Source organism: Mesocricetus auratus, unplaced genomic scaffold (genome assembly GCF_017639785.1).
Source record: "Mesocricetus auratus isolate SY011 unplaced genomic scaffold, BCM_Maur_2.0 Super-Scaffold_100003, whole genome shotgun sequence".
NCBI lineage: Eukaryota > Metazoa > Chordata > Mammalia > Rodentia > Cricetidae > Mesocricetus > Mesocricetus auratus.
The window spans coordinates 23534784-23550847 of NW_024429188.1; the positions used below are offsets into that span (position 1 = coordinate 23534784).

Consider the following 16064-nt stretch of genomic DNA (forward strand, 5'->3'; position numbering starts at 1 on the left):
TTGAAGAATTTACATCAAGTGGCTATAGTGATTACACTGTGCACTCCTCTATGCTGGGAAACTATTAATGTGCCTTCAACTTGATAGTCTATTATGTCTAATCTTCACAATGACTGTATAAAGTTTGTGCTATGCATCCATTTTACAGAAGATAGAACTGAAGGTCAGAGGAGTGAAATAACTTGCCAAAGACTGCAGCACTAGTGAACTGAGGCTAGATGCTACAGTGATATCAGTATGACACTGAAATCCTGGAGGAGTCCTAGAGAGTCACTGGTCTTCAGTTCATGCCTGACTTTGATGTTAACAAAGGATAGTAGCAATAGCAACATCATTGGAGTAGGTGCTTTTACCAGTAAGGAATGAAGCTGGACAGGTCAAAAGGCAACAGTTTTTCCTTTGAAGCATCTAAAATAGGACTGCTGTTGGAGAGTTCCGCCCACTCGGTGGGTAAAATAGGACTGCTGTTGGAGAGTTCCGGCCACTCGGTGGGATGGTCTTCTCCTTCCTCAATGAATCCAAACCAGGGAATAGCTTATTTCTACAGAAGTATGTCACTTACTTGATTCCAGATCTAATCAAGTTGACAACCAAGATTAAGCATTACAACAGGTATGGGAGTGTAGCCTAATTTATTGGTTGTGTTCTTTTAATGTTTACACTATACTGTTCAATCTTGGGTAAGAAATGTGAGAATTATATGAGTTACACATGTGATATCTTCAAATAATCATTATATATACTTTCACAATTCTACTAGTGAGGGCTTCTTTCTCTTTTGATATGGCAAGACTAAGATCAGCCAGAAGGTAGGCACGAATCGGAAGGATAGATGGAACCCAGGTTCTGTTGATTCCATGTCCATTGAAGTGTTGTGACAATGAATGCACTTCACTTTCTCCACCTATCTAGTCATGCTGCACACTTCAAGCCCTGTGTTCAAATTCACTATTTTCTTGGTCTCTTAGACTAAGGGGGAATTGAAGGTAGATTACTTGACAGAAAGATGCTGTAAAGTGCTTTGTAAAGAATGTTGAAGTGTACTCCCCAGAAAGCGATCATTTCACAAAAATTTACAATAAGATTTAGAAAGTTTGTTGAGACAGATGAAGTTAAATCATGAACAAACTTGCAACAGTTTGCAAAATTGACAGATGGTATGCTTAACAAGCACCCGCTGTATTTTAAGATTCCCTGTCTTAGAGGTCTGACCCAGGAGACAACTAAGAGCAGTGCTCTGTGAAGTCTTCATAAGTAAACAAACGTATCCTCAACTGCTAAGGCCACAGTCTCCTAGAATCCCATTACTGTATGAGTCTAAGGACCAGTGGCGGGAGGGCTTTAGTCTGCTGTCTGTGAGCTATTTGTGAATGTTGTTTCTGCTGTACTGGGAAGGCTTGCTGCAGGGTCGATAATAGAAATTATGGAATGATTGTTAGGGTCATTCTGATTCAAACGAAGGTGTGAGTGGGACACTGGCTGACAGCTACTTGACTGTGAGCTAGAAGGCGAGCACCAAAATCCTGGAATACAACAGTGGTAGATAAGAAGTCAGGGTCAGTCTCACTAATGTGTCTTGATGTTCCCACTTGTCCTTCCTTTGAAAAGTCAGTTGTCTTTTACCTTTGTAGGATGCAACTTAAATATGATTTAACACAGCAACTCTTCTGCTTCTAGGAATGTACCTTAAAGAAGGGCACAGAATTGGAAAAAAATTCTTAGCCACCAAAGAGGCATGTTTGTTTTACAATGCTGAAGCTTGAATCTAGAGCCTCATACAGCTAAGGAAGATGCCTTTACCATCAACAGACATATGTATTGATGAGTTTACGTCTTAAATTATGATATTGGATGAGACTAGCAAAGAAATTTTGAGTTTTTTGTTTTGTTTGGGTATAACATATATGGGGGAATTATAGTCATGTCTTTATTGATGAAATCATTATCAAATAAAATGATATGGCTTTAGTGGGATACAGGCATTCATTAATGTATATTTACCTAATATTTCCAGGACTAGACTGGACATCACTGATGCTAGTTTCATTGTTTCCTGCCTAGGACAATACTTATTTATATGAAAGGACCAGGTAGAGCCTCATACTGGGGTGGGAGCAGGGATTAATATTTTCTCTGTTTCAGAAAGTTGAACTACAAAAGTGTGTTTATTGGGGACCAGCAACAGCACCACTACTTGTGACAAATGGGCATTGTTTGGACCCTTTGTACCAGCACCTTGGATCTTAGTAAGATTTTAATCACCAAATGACTTTGAAAGATGCCAAATGTTGAGAACAATTGAGTCATAAAAATGCTTCTCATATAAAGTAGTTCAGATTTAGTGGGTAACAACAGTGCTTTTAATTTTTTGTTATTTGCATGGGTTCATTCTAGTTTTAATACTGAAAAATACTGTATTCCAAACATCTCTTTACTCCTAGACAAACAGGATGGCTGATAATTCTGGTAAATAGGAGAGATGGCAGTTGTTATGGAATAAAGGTGGTATGGTGGATGTAGAATACAATGGTCATCAAAGAAAGCTGCAAGACGGAGTGCAGATTTCAGAATCTTCTTTCTTCTTGTCTGCTCTAGGCTGATAGATTTGGTGGCAGGAGGTTACCTGCAAGAAGCCAGCAGATGGCTAAGACATCTTGCTGAATCCCTTGACAGGAGTCACAGCTGTTAGAATATGATACTTTCTGGAAATGGGAAGGTTGGCATTCACCAAACTATTGCAAGATGCCAACATGAATAAAAAACCACTATTAATCTTAGTAGTAATGACAATGAAATCCTTTTACAACAACAGCGAAAAAGACATAACCAAAATTGCTTTGTAATTGCAGCATTTTTCATGTCCCAACGTATGCCACCACCCCCTCCTCCCCAATTTCTAGAAGAATGCTATTTAGGTTATCCAATAATCAGAAGTAAACCTGAGTAGGATATAATACTCATTCTCTTTTAGCATTCATCCTGTGCTTTTCAAGTCAATTACTATGAAATGCGCATCTATCATTTAGTACAATCGTATTTTAAGGTCATATACAGGTTAATCTTGGAAACTATAGTTTGAAGAAAGTTCAAGTAAAATTATCATATCACAAATGCATGATATCAGAGGTGGAATGAGTGGAATAAACCAGGAGGGCTGACTTGTGGATCAGTTATCTTAAACATGATCATTTCTCTACTGTTTGCATGAACAAGTTACAAATGGACAACATAATAGATGTTGCACCTCAATAGATTTGGGCAGGGGCATTGATCAGGATTCTAATTTGCAGTTGGGGTTAAGATTAGTTATTCTGATACAACTGGTGGGACTCAATAACAAACGGTTGGTTGAAACTCAGAAGCCCACTCCCAGTGTTCTTGATTCAGCAAGTCTGGGGTAGGGATTCAATGTTTCCATCTCTACCAAGTGCCCAAAGAATGCTGATGTTGCTGGTCTGCAGATCACATTTTGAGAACAAGATTCCTAACATTCCCTGCCTCAAATGCCAGTTGATTTTTTTATCAGCCATATATTCTACTCATTAATGTAGATGTTTATTTAAATAACCTCCCTCTCCAAATTCCTCTGTACATCTTCTGTGAATCCTGTGTTTCTTTTCTTTGTACTTTAGAAAGGGTAGAGTAGGTTTACCTTTTTCTTTAGGTCTTGCAAGATATGATTGTTCAGCAGCATTCTCTTTTATTCTCTAGACTGTGTATACTTTGATGATGTATATGTCTGGACATTCAGAACTTACTCATGTGGCTTGGAATATCACAGAGACTCAGTAAATATTAGTGGCCAGTAGTTCCATCATCAGGACCAAACCCAATGCTTGTGATAGTTTATATGATACATTTAAAATATATAGACAATTTTGAATTTAGGATCACAAGGAATATTCACTTAGTGAGTTAAAGAGTTAAAAGGTATTTCACAAGATAAATGAAATAACTAAGTGTGTAAGCAGTGTGTGACAAGTAAAACTCAACACAAAGCATGATTTACTAGAATGATAGATCAGCAATAACTTTCAAGTGTGCATCTATATATGGATTCATCTGGTCATATGAGACTAGCACCTAAGCCTTTTGAAAATAACTGTCATAGTGTGGTAGATCAAAGCCTTATTAATACATCAACAACTCCATTCAAAAGCCAAATATTCTATTAATTAAAAAAGTAATAATGCAATAGTATGTCATATGGACATCATCAGTCCTTTAACAACAAATATTACCAACAGCCACATTTTGATAAGAACTCAAAGACTCATATACTTAATCATTGGAGAACCCCAAGTATATCTCTATAGAAAGCAGTTACAGCAAGTATGCAAACATCTCATTTAGTGCCTGACTTTGTACCACAGTCTACATATTCTCAAGCACATTTAGATTCTCCTTGTGAATTTTCCCTATTACCTTTTGTGGGGGACTGAACTTACTATCAGCCAATGCCATTTTTGTCTTAGAGGTATCTGGAAGAATCCTAACTAAATGATTTAACAATGCTAATCCTTCACCAGAGTCAGAAGGGTCACTGAATGAAATGACTCTGGATTTAGATAAGTTTGAGTTGTTTTGCTTTGTGTTAATAAATTTTGGTAAAATTTGACACGAAGAAGGGAAAATATTTAGTGTGCTGGGCTTTGAACACTGGCAATGAACGTTTGAAGCCCCCTGGTTTTTAAATGTAATTTAGAGACAATCTTATTTTATGTATCAATCCCAGTTCCCTCTCTCTCCCAACCTCCCATGTCCCACACTGACCCCACATCCCATCCCCTTTCTGCTCCCCAGGGAGGGTGAGGCCTCCCATGGGGGGATCATCAAAGTCTGTCAAAAAAGAACAGTATGATTAAACACAGAAACAAAAGGAAAAGATGTGTGAGTCCTACTCAAGGATGTCTTAAAATGCAATAGCATTTGTGTCAATATGAAAGAGTAAAACTTCTGAAAAGAGAAACTTTTGGGAAGTAGTATTTCCAGAATATTTGCTATGTGACAATTACCTTATATTATACTCTTAAGGTTATGTGGCATAAAATGTATGTTGTAGTTAAAGGGAAACAACAGAGTATAGAGAAAAGATATTGGTGTTAAGTCAGTATTTGCAGGTCAAGAGTGTTTGTCTAGTTTTGCCTAATTTTCCCTCTTCAGTGCGTGCCATAAACATTAGAAAGACCAGTATACTTCATTTTAATTCTTTGGTGGTAACCAGGGGAAACAGTGTAATAGAAATTATATAAAGGTAGTCAGGACTTTTGTTCATACTTCCATATTGTATTCATGTTCATATGTGTGCCCATTTGTGAATGTTGTGACTAGGTTGATGTCTAGTGTCTTCACTGATGTTCCTCCCCCTTATTTTCTAAAACAGTGTCTCTCACTGATTGGCTAGACTGGCTTGTCCTAGAGTCCTAGAGATGCTCCTGTTTCTGACTTGATGCACTGGGATTACAGGCACATGCATTTTACATGGGTGCTGAGGATTTCCAACTTGAGTCTTCATGCTTATATGGAAAGCATTTTACCCACCGAGTCATCTTCCCAGCCTTCATACTACATTTGACAGACTATGTGCGGGCTTCAAAACTATACTATGTCTGCCATCACAGCAAGAGCCAGCACAACTCTCATCTAGAAAGAAATTTGAAAAATCAAACTTAAATAATATATTCTAGATCTGGCACTGAGGATGGAAGCTTCAAGAAGTAATGCATTGGTAGTACTAAATACATCATGTACTATTAGATTTTTACTAACAAAATATCATAACTGCAGGTAATATTTCAACCTCAGTCACCTTTTTGAAGTTCATATTTGCCAGGCATTCTAGCTCTGAGGGTGTTGCAGTAAATAAAAATAGTAAAGCTAAATAAAATGAAAATCCATCTATTAGGCCATTAATTTGAAAGAGAATAAGGGGGAGTATATGAGAAGGTTTGAAAGAAGGAAAAGGAAGGAAGAAATGGTGTAATTATATAATATTTTTTAAAAACAAAAGAAATAATTAAAAATCATTTTATTATGGAGCATACAATTCTGTGGCAAGATTGGTTATCTAATAAAATGGAGAGTAGCTGAGTATTGCATTGAGTTATAAAGAAGAAATCATAGAAGGTAACACCCTGACCCTTTCGAAAGCACCATTGGGTAAGGTGACATTTGAATAAATACATGAAATAAGGCCTGCAGATAGTGGGAGAAAGATAGATCATGGTTGAGAAGAAACAGGTGAAGATGAGGGAAAATTATTCTTGTTTGACTTATTTCTATAGAATGTGAATTTGTTGGTCCCGAGTATATTCATTTGCTTTTAAATGTCTGAGTGGTGGGATAACTGATTAATTTTCTTTTCTTCTTTATATGTGTCTATACTTGGAAGAGACTTACATGAAGTTGAAAGTTTTGACAGCAGATGTGATTGGCGTGGCTTGTAAAGCAGAAAGTGAATGAAATTAGTTGATCATTCTGGGGTGTGTGGATAGGAGCACCTTGGGTACTCCCACATGGCTCAGTACAGGTGCTTTTTGCTTTGCTCCATGGATGGAGGTGCTCATAAGCAAAAATGCAAAACTGGACCTTTGTCTCAGACTTTCCCTACTGTATCTTCTGTGTTGAAAGGAAATTGCCTTTTATTTAATATAATAGAACATAGTCTATTAGAGTAGAATTGAAATCATACACATGTGCATATATGTATTACACATATTACACAGAAATTTCATGTACTGCACCAAATGCCATTTTTCTACTTAGTTTATTATCTCTTAGAGTTCTCAAAACATCACAAAGCGATTTAGTCTGTTACAAAATGCTTGCAATAGCTTACCCTCCTACCATACTTCTTATAAAGTCATTAATTTTTGCCAACCCAATAGTTAAATCCCTTCCCCCCCCTCACACACACACAGAGTGAGGAACGCTTCCCATAAATATACTGATTTTAAAAAGGGAACTTTAAATGTCTGGAACAGGTGATAAGTGGCCCTGCAATGGGGAAACACTGAAATAAAACGAGTTTGTGAGAAAACATAACAGACACCTATTAAAAAGAGAGAGAGAAAGAATTCCCTTTCCAGTTATTTATTTTTCACTCCTACTTTTGCTAATACAACTTATCCACTTTATGAGATAAGATATTGAATTGACCCCATCGGGATTTCCATCTATCACTCTTGCTAGTTGACATCTCCAAAAATGCAGCTTACACTGTTAATCCATTCACTTCAGCAAAACATGCCTAAGGGCATCAGATTGTCCAGTTTATCACTATTGGGTTTCAAGGCCCTGACAAACTGAGAAGATATAGCTGATCAGGGTGATGTGATGACTTCAGCTATGGAGACTGGGGCCCCTAAAAAAACCAAAGCTGCAGCAGTGGAGGCTTATGCAAGTGTCAAGATGTTTTTCTGTGACGAGGTTGGCAGTGGACATAACTGCTTCCAGCTGGGCACATTACCAAGCAAGAAAACCATAATGATTGAATAATTAAATCACATTGGCTTATGATCATTGTACTTATTAGAAAAATATCGTCGCTTTGGGGTGATTTATTGTGTGAAATAAAATCTTCATATAAACATTGTGATTTGCATTTATATGTAATATATATTTGCATATATATGTAAATCTGTATCAGAATGGCTTACTAAAATCAAATCACCAAAAAAAGAGGATGGACTATCAATGTAAAGATGCCAAAGATGTTTAAGGAAATGTAGAAATTATGAAGATGAAAGTCACATTACCCCTTGAAATTCAAATGTATTTGATGTGTTTTCATTTATTTGAAAACAGCAGGAAGAAAGAAGTACCAACTGACTCCATCTCTGTTTTGCAATTAGATTTATGTACCTTGAAATCTCAAAGTCTGATATTATTATCAAAAGACATAGAATATAAGAGTTTTATGAAATGAGTATTTCATGTCTAAATGCAAGACTTGCTTTCTACCTTCGTTTCCCCTCAAAGTGTCCTGGCATGGAGGGGAGGTAGAAAGTTGAGCAGAGATCAGGGAGCATTTTAATTCATAAAAGAACATTCAGTCTCATGGGGCCTAGGGAAGTTGCTCTCAAGCAGACAAGGACATTGCAGAAGGTCTCTTTCCCTCTTTCCCTTTCTCCAGCTCCCATCATCACTCTCTCCTTTGAATTCCCAGCTGTAATGACTGCTAAGCACAACTCAAAGGATTACCTCAGGGTACACAATTTCCTGGTGACTTAGAAGGGCAAAGCTGAGTGTTCCTTGCATTCATCTATATCCAAGGCTGGCTAACTAATTTGTAGGGCTCACTGTAAAATGAAGATTCAAGGCCTCTTGTGCAGGAAGCAGAACAAATGCCACCACAGGGGCTAAAATGTAAAGTGTCATCCTCTCTTTTGACTCATTGACAATGCTTTTCCTTTGCCATTTACTGCTGTTATTAGGGCCACTAAAAATTTATGTCATTAGCAGGAATTTTACCTTTCATCTTAGTGTGCTACAATGCAAGTGGTAAATGTGAATATGATCACTTTTAACTTGCCTAAGGAATTTCTAAAATGACACACTTTGGATTTTGTAGCAACACATGGAATATCTTTTTCAACAGCAAGGTAGAAATACTGTGCAGAACTAATTCACCTATTATATGCTACTGCTGTACTACTACTAGTACTAAGTTTACTACTTATTTATTGGTGGTGTTCGTGCTGCCCCCAATACTATGCAGTGCTCTACCATTGAGCTGTATCCTCAACAATTGTTTTTTATTTAAATTAGAAACAAGCTTGTTTTACATGTCAATCCCAGTTACCTCTCCCTCCCCTCCGCCCCTGCCCCCCTCTAACTCCCTATCCCATCCTCTTTCTGTTCCCCAGGGAGGGTGAGGCCTTCCATGGGGGATCTTCAAAGTCTGTCATATCATTTGGAGAAGGGCCTAGACCCTCCCCCATGTGTCTAGGCTGAGAGAGTATCCCTCTATGTGGAGTGGGCTCCCAAAGTACATTGGTGTACTAGGGATAAATACTGATCCACTACCAGAAGCCCCATAGGTTAACCAGATCTCCAAACTGACATCAGGGGGTCTAGATCAGTCCTATGCTGGTTTCCCAGCTATCAGTCTGGGTTACATGAGCTCCCCCTTGTTCAGGTCAGCTGTTTCTGTGGGTTTCTCTAGCCTGGTCTTGACCTGTTTGCACATCACTCCTCCCTCTCTGCAACTGAATTTCAGGAGTTCAGCTCAGTGTTTAGCTGTGGGTATCTGCTTCTGCTTCCAACAGCTACTGGATGAAGGCTCTAGGATGGCATGCAAAGTAGTCATCAATCTCATTATCAGGGAAGGGCATTTAAGGTAGCCTCTCCTCTATTGCTTAGATTCTTAGTTGGTGTCTCTGGGCATTTCCTCAGTGCCAGATTTCTCTTTACACCTATAATGGCTCCCTCTATTATGGGTTCTCTTTTCTTTCTCTCCTCTACTCTTCCCCTGACTCAATCTTCCTGCTCCCTCATGTCCTCCTCTCCCTTCCTCTTCTCCCCTTCTCTTTCTTCTAACTCTTTCTATCCTCTCCCCATGCTCCCAATTTGCTCAGGAGATCTTGTCACTTTCTCCTTCTCAGGAGGACCATATATGTTTCACTTAGGGTCCTCCCTGTTTCCTAGCTTCTCTGCTAGTGTGGACTGTAGGCTGGTAATCCTTTGCTCTTTGTCTACAATCCATATAGAGTGAGTACATACCATGCTTGTTGAGAGCAACCTGCCCCGCCATCTGCCTGGGCCCTGCCACAATTGCAGTCCCCAAATAATACACAAGACACTGTATTAATTATGAAGCTGTGGGCTGTTTGCTTGTTTCTTACTGGCTATCTCTGTCTTAAGTACTTACTCCAAAATCATTAATCTAAGTATTTCTCTTACTGGAGAGAGGGTCAGGACTTCTTACCCCTATGGCGACTACATTGTGACTCCCTGTGTTTCTCTCTCCCAGACACCTCCTCGACTCCTAGTCCCACCTATCTTGCTTCCCTATTGGCCCACAGTGCTTTATTGACATATACACACGACTTCCCCATCACATGCTGGTCTTTCTATGACTGGCTTACCTCACTCAGGATGTTTTCTTCTAATTTCATACATTTGCCTGTGAATTTCAAGATTCCATTGTTTTTTTTCCACTGAGTAGTGCTCCATTGTGTAAATGTACCACATTTTCTCTATCCACTCTTCAGTTGAGGGGCATCTAGGTTGCTTCCAGGTGATGGTTATTACAAATAATGCTGCTATGAACATAGCTGAACAGATGTCGTTGTTATATGAATATGCATACTTTGGGTATATGCCCAAGAGTGGAATTGCTGGTTCTTGTAGTAGACCGATTCCCATTTTTCTGAGGAACCACCATACTGATTTCCAAAGTAGCTGTATGAGTTGGCACTCCCACCAGCAGTGGAGAAGTATTCCCCTTTCTTCACATCCTCTCCAGCAGAAAATATCATTGGTGTTTTTGATTTTAGCCATTCTGACAGGAGAAGGATGGTGTCTCAGAGTTGTTTTAATTTGCATTTCCCTGATGGCTAGGGATGTTGAGCACTTTCTTAAGTGTCTATGAGTCATTTTAAAGTCCTCTATTGAGAATTCTCTATTTAGTTCTGTAACCCACTTTTAAATTGGATTATGTGGTGTTTTGGTGACTAGGTTTTTGAGTTCTTTGTATATTTTGGAAATCAGCCCTCTGTCAGATGTGGGGTTCGTGATCTTTTCCCATTCTGTGGGCTGCCCTTTTGTCTTGTCGACTGTGTCCTTTGCCTTACAGAAACTTCTCAGTTTCAGGAGGTCCCATTTATTGATTGTGAATCTCAGTGTCTGTTTTACTGGTGTTATGATCAGGAGGCGGTCTCCTGTAACTATTCATTCAAAGGTAATTCCCACTTTCTCTTCTATGAGTTTCAGTGTGGTTGAATTTATGCAGAGGTCTTTGATCCATTTGGACTCAAGATTTGTGCCTGGCAATAGATATGGATGTATCTGCAGTCTTCTATATGCCAGTATCCAGTTACGCCAGCACCATTTGTTGAGGATGTTTTTTTTCCATTGTATAACTTTAGTTTCTTTGTCAAAAATCAGGTGTTTTTAGGTGTGTGGGTTAAATTCCAGGTTTTCAATTCGAATCCATTGGTCTACCTGTCTATTTTTGTGCCAATACCAAGCTGTTTTCAGAACTATAGCTCTATAATAGAGCTTGAAGTCAGGGAAGGTGATGCCTCTGGACGTTCCTTTATTATACAGGGTTGTTTTCGCTATCCTGGGTCTTTTGTTTTTCCATATAAAGCTGATTATTGTTCTTCCAGGGTCTGTGAAGAATTGTGCTAGGATTGTGATGGCGATTGCATTGAATCTTTAGATAGATTTTGGATAGATTACTATTTTTACTATGCTGATACTTCCTATCCAAGTGCATGAGAGATCTTGTATCCTGCCACTTTGCTGAAGGCATCTATCAGCTGTAGGAGTTCCCTGGTAGAGTTTTTCGGGTCACCTATGTAAACTATCATATCATTTGCAATTAGTGAATGTATCCCCTTGATCTCCTTTTGTTTTCTTATTGTTCTAGCTAGAACTTCAAGTACATTATTGGAGAGGTATGGAGAGAGTGGATAGCCTTGTCTTGTTCCAGATTTTACAGGAATTATGTTGTTTCTCTCCATTTAGTTTGATGTTGGCTGTTGGTTTATTGTATATTGCTTTTATTATATTTAAATATGTTCCTATTATCCATGATCTCTCCAAGACCTTTATCATGAAAGGCTATTGGATTTTTGTCAAAGGTCTTTTCAACATCTAGTGAGATTATCATGTGGTTTTTCTTTTACAGTTTGTTTGTATGGTGGATTACATTGATGAATTTTTGTATGTTGAACCATCCCTGCATCCCTGGGATGAAGCCGACTTGATCATGTTGAATGATTTCTCTGATGCGTCTTTGGATTCGATTTGCCAGTATTTTATTGAGTATTTTTGCATGAATATTCATGAGGGGTATTGTTCTGTAGTTCTTTTTCTTAGTTGTGCCTTTTTGTGGCTTGGATACCAAGGTATTTGTAATTTTGTAAAAAGAGTTTGGCAATGAACCTACTGCTTCTATTGTGTGAAACAATTTGAGGAGTATTGGTATTAGCTCTTGTTTGTATTTCTGGTAGAATTCTGCACTGAAGTCATCTGGCCCTGGGCTTTTTTTGCTTGGGAGACTTTTGATGACTGCTTTTATTTCATTAGGGTTTAGAGATGTATCTAAATTAGTTTTCTGTTCTTGATTTAATTTTGGTTAGTGATATCTATCCAGGAAATTGTCCATTTTCTTTAAATTTTCGAGTTTTGTGGAGTACAGGTTTTAAAAGTATGACCTGATGATTCTCTGGATTTCCTCAGTGTCTGTTTGTGTGTCCTCCTTTTCATTCCTGATTTTGTTAATTTGCATATTCTCTCTGCCTTTTGTTTAGTTTACATAAAGGTTTGTCTATCTTGTTGATTTTCTTGAAGAACCAACTTTTTGTTACATTGATTATTTGTATTGTTTTCCTAGTTTCTACTTTATTGATTTCTACCATCAATTTGATTATTTTCTGGCATCTACTCCTCTGGGCTAAGTTTTCTTCTTTTTGTTCTAGAGCTTTCAGTTGTGCTGTTAGTTCTCTAATGTGACTATTCTCCAGTTTCTTCATGTGGGCAACTTAGTGCCATGAACTTTCCTCTTAGCACTGCTTTCAAAGTGTCCCATAAGTTTGGGTATGTTGTGTCTTCATTCTCATTGAATTCCAGGAAGTCTTTAATTTCTTTTTTTATTTCTTCCTCGGTCCAGGAATGGTGCAATTGTGCATTGTTCAATTTCCATGAGTTTGTATGTTTTATGCAATTTCTGTTGTTGTTGAATTCTAACTTTAAAGCATGGTAGTCTGATAAGATACAGGGGGTTATTCCATTTTCTTTTGTACCTGTTAAAGTATGTTGCCAAATATGTGGTCGATTTTAGAGAAGGTTCCATGTGGCAGTGAGATGAAGGTGTATTCTTTTGTGTTTGGATGGAATGTTCTATAGATGTCTGTTATACCCAATTAGGTCATAACTTCTATTAGTTCCTTTGTTTCTTTTTTAAGTTTCTGTCTGGTGATCCTGTCTAGTGGCGAGAGTGTGGTGTTGAAGTCTCCCACTATAAGTGTGTGGGGCTTTATGTGTGGTTTGAGTTTCAGTAATATTTCTTTTACAAATGTGGGTGCCTTTGTATTTGTGGCATAGATGTCCAGAATTGAGACTTCATTTTGATGGATGTGAAATGATCTTCTTCATCTCTTTTGATTGATTTTAGTTTAAAGTCTAATTTGTAGATATTAGGTTTGATAAACCCTCTTGTTTCTTGGGTACATTTGATTGGAAAATCTTTTCTCAACCCGTAACTCTGAGGTAATGTCGGTCTTTGAAGTTGAGATGTATTTCTTGTATGCAGCAGAAGTATGGATTCTGTCTTCCTTCCATTCTCTTGACCTGCATCTTTTTGTAGTCGAGTTAATACTACTACTATTGAGGGATATTAATGACCATTGATTTTTAATTCTTGTTTGTTTTGGATTTGGTGGTGGTGCTATTGTGTTTGGATTTTCCCCCTCCTTTTTCTTTTTTTTGTTAGTAAATTGGAATTATATATTGCCTATATTTTTTGGGTGCAGTTTACTTCCTTGGGTTGGAGTTTTCCTTCCAGAACTTTCTGTATGGCTGGGTTAGGGGACATGTATTGTGTAAATCTGGTTTTGTCATGGAATATCTTGCTTTCTCCATGTATAGTGATTGAAAGCTTTGCTGTGTATAGTAGTCTGGGCTGGCATTTGTGGTCTCTTATTATATGCATAATGTCTATCTAGGACCTTCTTGCTTTCAGAGTTTCCATGGAGAAGTCAGATGTAATTCTGTTAGGTTTGCCTTTATATTTTACTTGGCTCTTTGCTGCTCTTAATATTCTTTCTTTACTCTGTATGTTTGGTGTTTTGAATATTATGGGCACTTTCATTGGCATGCCTTTCTTTAGGTAGGGAAAGTTTTCTTCAATGATTTTGTTGAATAAATTTTCTGCCCCCTTTGAGTTGGTTTTCTTCACCTTGTTCTATACCTATTATTCTTAGATTTGGTCTTTTCATGGTGTCCCATATTTCCTGGATATTTTATGTTAGGGATTTGTTGGACTTAAGATTTTCTTTGGTCGATGAACCTATTTCTCCTAGTGTATCTTAAACACCTGGGATTCTCTCTTCAATATCTTCTATTCTGTTTGTTATGCTTGCATCCATAGTTCCTGATCATTTACTCTGCTTTTCTATTTCCAGAATTCCCTCAGACTGTGTTTTTTTATTGTCCCTATTTCAGCTTTCAATATTTGCATTGTTTGAATTGTTTCTTGCAAGTTTTTGTCTTTTCCTCCATTTCTTGAATTTTTTGTTTCTTTTTTCTTTCATTTCTTTAAGGGATTTTCTCACTTTCTCTTTGAGGGTCTCTATCATCTTTATAAAGTTGTTTTAGGTTGTTTCTCTTCTGTTTCATGTGTGTTGGGATGTTCAGGTCTTGCTGGTGTGGAGTCCCTAGACTCTCGTGGTGTCATACTGATGTTTCTGTTGTTGACTGTGTTCTTATACTTTTGTTTTTCTATCCCTTCTTCCAGTGGTTACTGGTGAGGTCTCTCCATTTCTTTGTGAGTACGGGACCAAGGGTCTCTTCTGGTGGGTGCAAGCAGGTCCAATAATATGATGGCTCTTCTCTTCCCATGTGTGGAGACGGGACTAGTGCTGAAATGTTGGTAGACTCCAAATGGGCTGTTTTGCAGGGACTGGTTCCCCTGTTCACAGGCCCCAAGCCTCAGGAGGCTCTGAGCAGGGAACCACAAGGCAGACCTGAAACAGGCCCAAGCTCGCCTGCCCCCATGAGTGGAGGCAGGACTAGCATCTTGATGCTGACAGACTCTAGATGGGCTGGTTCTCCCATTCAGAGCCTTCCCCAGTGTGCAGTCCCCAGGCTTCCGGAGGCTCCAAGTAGGGCACTGGAAGGCGTCCGGAAACAGGCCCAGGCTTACCTCCTCTTGTGGGTAGACGTGGGACTAGTATAGCTACTTTGGCAGACTCTGGATGGGCTGTTCAGCTGGAATGGGTTTCCCCATGTGCCAAACTTGTATTCTTTTTTTTTTTTTTTTGGTTTTTACGAGACAGGGTTTCTCTGTATTGTTTCGGAGGCTATCGGTCCAGCCCGGCCTCGAACTCACAGAGATCCGCCTGCCTCTGCCTCCCGAGTGCTGGGATTAAAGGCGTGCGCCACCACCGCCCGGCTCCAAACTTGTATTCTTTATCATTTATCTACCAACACTCTTCACCTTTGCCTTTGCGATGAATAAGGAGAGACTAAAAGGTAAAGAAATGATACATTTCCCTTTTCTTCTAATGTTACCAATTTCAGTTTGAAAGTTTGGGCAATACAGGGAAGTATTAAGAGACAATGAGCTGGAAAACTCTAATCATTCTATTTCTTAGAACGTTATTAACTTCTTGTAGTAGTCTAAGCCAATTCTAGTTAACAGGGAAAGGATGGCCTCTTGGGGCTATCCAAGTCTAGAACTGGTGAGTTTAGAGTAACATGAAACTATGCTTATTAGGCTGTATCTTGCTAAACTCCTCCTTGTGTGAAAAAACTGAAATCCTATACTCCTTGGGCAGGATAAGTGCTGCTTGTGCAAAGGGCACCTGGGAACAGCTGATGTGCGTATCATGTGCATCTACTCTTTTCACACACATGCTTCATGACCTCCTTTGAACCCACATATAAAACACAACTTCAAAGACTCAATTAGAAATACATGCAAGGCAAGGACAGTGAACTGTCACATCAAATGTATAATCATTCTTCATGTGTGGCATGTGTGACTGCAATAGTGGGTAACTAGAAGTCTGAAACATGTGAACATCTGGGAACCTGCTGGCTATCCTGCAGCCTGTGGGTGTGCTGTCTGTGAAGGGGCCCATTTCGCAGTAGACTGGACTCTACCAATATCG

General features: G+C 38.7%; 1 protein-coding gene across 1 annotated transcript in view; it reads left to right on the top strand.

Annotated features, from left to right (window-relative positions):
- The window catches only part of Phex (phosphate regulating endopeptidase homolog X-linked), a 207962-nt gene that overhangs the window by 167071 nt on the left and 24827 nt on the right, over positions 1 to 16064 (top strand). The gene's annotated exons all lie outside the window — the stretch shown is intronic.